We start from the raw sequence: 6,215 nt of genomic DNA, 5'->3' as shown, positions 1-6,215 counted from the left end.
CTCTTCTAATTTCTGCAGGGCTCAACTTACCACCAAAGAGGTTTATTCCTTATCAGATCCACTTCCCTCACTCTAGAAACATCAACCTCCCCGTTTTTCTGATGAAGAAAACTGAGTCCTCATGGAAAGAAAGGAAACCTGCTTCAGTACAGACTGCTGGGAGAAATGGGATTAGAACCCTGAAGTCAGGTCCAAATTCAGTTTGCAGTCTGGATTAAACGCACCTCTCTGGACACAAATAGCATCAACTCTAGCAGCTGGCCTCAAAGTGTTTCCATTTTTCATCCTTTATTTCTTAACAAGAAATATGACCTTCCATAGAACCAGACGGTATAGCTGTTTGTAGCTTCCATATCCATGCTTAGGGCTTTACAGGGGATAAATTAATAAATCTATATGTTTGTTAGGAATTTAAGTTTATTTGTCTTCTACAAGGCCAGGAGGTGGGGGGAGAGCAGAATTTCTTTTTAAAGACTATCAGCTAGTTTCTCAAGCACCGGAACTAATACCATGGAAATAGCTCTCCCAGGACATCATGGATGGTTACCATTTCCTCCCAGTTAACATTTGGTGGGGCTGCATTTTTCAGTGTGCTATAGTGAAGACTCCACTGGTCCTGGGTTCAAACCCTGCCTCTTTTTTTATTATTACCCTCATGACCTTAAGCAAATCTTTTTATCCCTCTGGGCCTAATTTTCTTCCTCTGAAAATATGAGGGATTGTGCTGGATGGTCTCTAAGCTCACTTCTGCTTCTAACTAGGATTTCTTAAGAAATGTATAGTCAGGGAAGCTAGATGGCACAGTGGACAGAGCATCAAGCCTGAAGTCAGGAAGATCTAGGTTCTTCAGGTACTTGATAGCTATGTGACCCTGGGCAAGTCACATAACCCCATTTGCCTAATGTTGCCCTTCTGTCTGAGTTTTTCATAAGACACTAAGTGAGGGTTAAAAAAAAAAGAAATATATAAATGGAAAGAATATAACATGGGGTAAAATAAGAAACAAATTTCATTTTGGCACAGTGGATAGGGCACCAGGTCTGGCATTGGGAAGACCTGAGTTCAAATCTAGTCTCAGATACTTACTAGCTGTGTGACTCTGGGAAAGTCTCTTAACTTTTATCTGCCTCAGTTTCCTCAACTGTAAAATATGGGTAATAAGAGTTCCTACCTCCCAGGGTTGTTGACTGACTCAAGAGCAATGTTCTTTACCCTCTACTACCCACAGGAACTGTCTATGAGTTTCTGCAGCCCCCTGAGCCATAGGTTATTCATATAAAAAAAGACAAGGCTGGAGAAGACCACCAGGTCTAACCATTCCCCCAACTACTGAGTTGTCTTCAAGTACTTGAAAAGTTTGTCTTTTGGGAAAGGGTTTAGCCTGATTTGGTGTAGCCCCAGAGGGCAAAAACATGAGTAAGAAGGAGGCTTTTGTAAACCTTAAAATTTCTTAGACTTGTGAATGTTGGACATTTCACCATTGGAATGTGAACCCCACTGGCAAGGGAGGTTCCTCCTCCTCCCTTCTTAAGATTACTTTAGGACAGAAACCTTTTGCTGAACAATGGAAAGGACTTTGACCTATGCTTAAGCATAGAACAGGAATTTCTTTGAGTCATGATTGATTTTAGAATTGATACAATGGAGATACTTGGAATCAATCTCCACCCTACTCAGTCCTAACAGGATTGAGTAAGGGCTGCAGCCTAGATCAAAATTTAATTATTCCAATCTCCACTCTACTCAGGGTAACAGGATTTAGGAAGGGCTGTAGCAAAGGATCAAGATTTAATTATTTGATAATATGACCTTCAACAGACATGTGCAAAGCCACAGACCTCTGGGCGGTCCTGGGTTAAGGTAGAGCCACCATTGGCACAGGGAAGACATGGACAGTGATTGGTAGATCTGAGAACTGAGGGGAGGGAACTTGGATGGTTTCCTTAAAGATAGTGGGGTCTGAGGACTAGGGGGGGTTGGTTGGAGAGGTTTTGCTCTGAGAGGTTGTGCTCTGAGAAGCTTGCTCTGAAGGAGGCTGGAGGTGGAGGCCCCTGAGACTGTTTCTCCATTTTGGTCACGTGAGTGATAGGGACTGATCTCTTTTCTTTGCCTCAGCTATCTAAGGGCTTGGGCCTTTTGGCCCAGCCTAAACAGAAGGGGTATTTAAGCCCTATTCCCTTCTCTCCCCTTTCTCTTTCCCTCTCTCTCTCTATCTCTAATTCCTTTCTTCCTCCTGTTTGTAATTAAACTCCATAAAAGGTTGACTGCTGACTTGAGTTTTCATTTAGGAATTACATAGCTGAATTCCTTGGCGACCTTAAATTAATATATATCAGTCTTTTAAAGTGATTTCCTTGTCACACTTTGCAAAGAGACAGACAGCCCTAATGTAAAGACAGACTTCCCAGCAATGAGAGTTCTCTCTAAGTGGAATGGATTGATGTGGAAAGCAATGGGTTCTCCCTCCTTTAAAGACCTTCAAATAGGGGCAGCTAGGTGGTTCAGTGGCGACAGGAAGCCCTGGGTCCCAATCTGGCCTCAGATATCTCCTGACTGTGTGACCCTGGGTAAGTCACTTAATCCTAATTGCCTAGCCCTTATAGCTCTTCTGCCTTGGAAAGTAAGGTTTTAAATGTCAATTTTTAAAGACTTTCAAACTGAGGTTGGATAACTATTTGTTGCTATCTTGCATATTCTCTTTATTTAGGGGTTGAACCAACTGACCATTGAGTTCCCTTTCAACTCTTGAATTCGCTCCTTCTGTGACTCAACTCTACCATATTATTGACCTGAGATTCTAATCCTGTGTCAGCTCACAAGGTGAAGAGAAGTGCTTTTTCAAGATGGTACAGACGGGTCCAAGAAGGATCCTCTTTGGAGGTCTCCAATATGGCCCCAGAAGATGGTCTCGTCAATTTAGCTCCTTTGGTTTCATTGGCACTCCACTGGCGCAGATAGCAACCCCCTCTAGTACTTGGTAGACAGGCTCCAGAAGGTACCGTGACAAATACCGTCCTCCTGCAGCCAATCTGGGGAAGAAACTGTTCCAGAACAACTAGGCTGGGCTTCCTACAGCAGGTATATAGTCTACTACTCAAGTGGGGAACCTTTCCAGATCAATAAGGTGAATAATGCCTTACTCTCTGCCTGTATTTTGGAATTGTTGTTGTTGTTGTTATAAATACCAACAAGCAAACATTTTTTCTAAAACCTTGATTCTCCATATTATTAATATCTCTAAGATAAAAAGGCAAAGGCTAAATGAACTTCCCTGTCTATGGTCACAAAGCCACAAAGTGTCCGAGGTCACATTTGAACCTAAGTCCATCCACCTCTAGATCTGGCTTTCTAACCACTATACCACCTTGGCTACCCCAACAAAAACACATTTCAAGATATCAAGAAGGGCAGGACAGCTGGGTGGCTCAGTGGATGGAGAGCCAGGCCTAGAGATGGGAGGTCCTAGGTTCAAATCTCACCTTAGACACTTCCCAGCTGTGTGACCTTGGGCCAGTCACTTAACCCCTTAACATTCTTCTGCCTTGGAACCAATACACATATAACCCTTTACCATTCTTCTGCCTTGGAACCAATACACATAATTGATTCCAAGACAAAAGGTAAGGGCTAAAAAAAAAGAAAACTTCTGTTATATAGTTTTTAAATAGAAAAATGTATGCACATATATATTATACTCATACAATATGTATGTATATGTGTAACATCCTATTAAAATAATTCATTTTAAGCCTAGGGGCAGTTTTTTTAAGCTTACCTTCCAACTGAGAATCAATGCTAAATAATCATTCTAAGGCAGAAGAGTAAGAGCTAGGCAATGGGGTTAAGTGACTTACTCAGGGTCACACAGCTAGGAAATATCTGAGGTCAGACTGGAACCCAGGGCTTCCTGTCTCAAGGCCTGGCTCTCAATCCACTAAACCACCTAGCTGCTCCATCAGCTCCATATTTCCTTTCTCTGCTACTTCAGTAATTCATATTAAGGAAAGAATTAAAACTATTACAACCACTCTGAGCCCCCAGTTAGGAACATTTAGGCAAAAAGTTTAGCTCTTTGCCTTAACATATTTATATATTTATTTACTTCTTGCTAGCGTTTGGCCTCTTTATAGTTGAGGGGAAATCTGGAAATATTTTGGTAAAGAAGCAACAGAATATATATTTGCTAATAGAGACCCACCAGGCTGGGATAAAGCAGATCTTTTCTTCCAACTTCCATCACTGCCCAAGGAGGCAGGAACAATTAATTGTTCCAAGCCCAAATCTCCTCAGATTCCTGTAGAGAGGGACAATGGCTCTCCCTCATCTCTCCCTTCTCTTCCATTATTCAGCCCAACTTCTCAGCCCTTCTCTTTCTCCTTTCACTTGTTTCATGGATTCTTTCTGGATCAGTTCTCGATAGTCCTACTCCTTCCTTTCCCTATTTTGGCTTCCAAATTCTTACTCCAACTAGGTCTTCAGGATGTGACCAAGTCCTTCACCCAATCAGAACCAACTTCTGGTTATACCATACTGAAATATCTTCGGTTGATTCAAGGCAGTATCTAGAACCCGTTTACATTTAGTGAAAAAAAAATGTACTCTCATATGTAAAACATCTCAGGGTTGAATGGCTCATATGTGTTTAAGGCTTAAAATCTTGGCATTTCCTTTCATGGAAGGGAAGTGCTTTGAATAATTTACTCAATTGACCCCCAACTCTTTGGTTCAGTCATTTCAGTTGCATCTGGCTCTTCATGTCCCTGTTTGGGATTTTCTTGGCAAAGAAAGATACTGGAGTAGTTTGCCATTTCCTTCTCTAGCTCATTTGACAGATGAGGAAACTGAGGCACACAGGGTTATGTGACTTGCTCAAGTTCACACAGTTATCATCTGAGATGGGCTTGAACTCAGATCTTCCTGACTTCGGGCTTGATGCTCTATTCACTGCCCCGTCTAGCTACCCATATAGAAAGAATGTTGCTGTTCAGTTGCGCCCAACTCTTTGTTTAACCCCATTCGGGGTTTTCTTGGCAAAGATACTGGACTAGTTGGCCATTTCCTTCTCCAGCTCATTTGACAGATGAGGAAACAGAAGCCAACAGGATTAAATGACTTGCCCAGGACTACACGATGTCCGAGTCCAGAGTTGAACTCATGAAGCTCAGCATCTAGCAGGTATTTAATAGTCGTCTGATGGGCAGCTCTTTCATATCCAGTCCTAGTCACATCCCGACTCGGTCCAAAGACCCAAAGCCCATTCCTTAGAGAGGACAAGCACTGTTTCTAGTTGGCCAAGCCCAAGTTTCACATTTTGGCCAGCCCACCCTTCTCCCCACGTCCAAGGACAGCCTCAGGACCAAGCCTCCAGAGACCATGCCACGTCTCCAACCTCTACTCCCTCCACCAGTTAATGGGTTCATTTTGGAACTCTGCCCTAAAGCTGATCAGTTCAAATTTGGGTGGGAGTGATTTCCCAATAGCAATTCCCATTCAGGTGTCCATCCACCATCCCATGTAATGGTTCAGACCCTTATATGTGTTGTCTCCCATTAGAATATAAGCTCCTTAAAGGCAGAAACTGGCTCATTTTTGCATCTTCAGAGCCTGGCACTGTGTCAGGCTTAAATGCCTTTTTAACCATCCATTCATTCAATCATTCTTTAATATTCTGTGCTCTTTTACTGGTCTACTTACTTTCCCCAAAACTTATTTCTAGCCTCCATGCCTTTGCCCAAGTCCCTTGCTTAGAATATACACCCTCATCTCTGTCTCTTGTAATCTTTGTCATCTTCTTTCTCACTTCCTCCCTCTCCTAGTTAGGATTCTCTCTCAGTCTCTACTTACCTCATATTTATCTATCTATGTGCAGCTGGCACTCCCCAATAGCAAGCTCCTAGAGCAATGGGGACTTTCTTTCCATTTGAACTCTGGCAGAGCCAAGGACTAGGCGCTTGACATACATCTGAATTAGGGTTAGGGAGTAGATGCAAACTTCAAGGTTTCACATTTTTCATTTTTTCATCAATTTTTTGGATCATCAGTTACTTATCAAGCATGTATGAAGCAAGCACAGTGTGCCAGGTTTTGAAACAAGAACCAGAAAAATAGGGGGCAGCTGGATAGCTCAGTGGATTGAGAGCCAGGCCTAGAGATGAGAGGTCCTGGGTTCAAATCTGGCCTCGGACACTTCCCAGCTGTATGACCCTGGGCAAGTC

Source organism: Monodelphis domestica, chromosome 3, assembly GCF_027887165.1.
Source record: "Monodelphis domestica isolate mMonDom1 chromosome 3, mMonDom1.pri, whole genome shotgun sequence".
NCBI classification, from domain to species: Eukaryota; Metazoa; Chordata; class Mammalia; order Didelphimorphia; family Didelphidae; genus Monodelphis; species Monodelphis domestica.
This window is presented reverse-complemented; position numbering follows the sequence as displayed.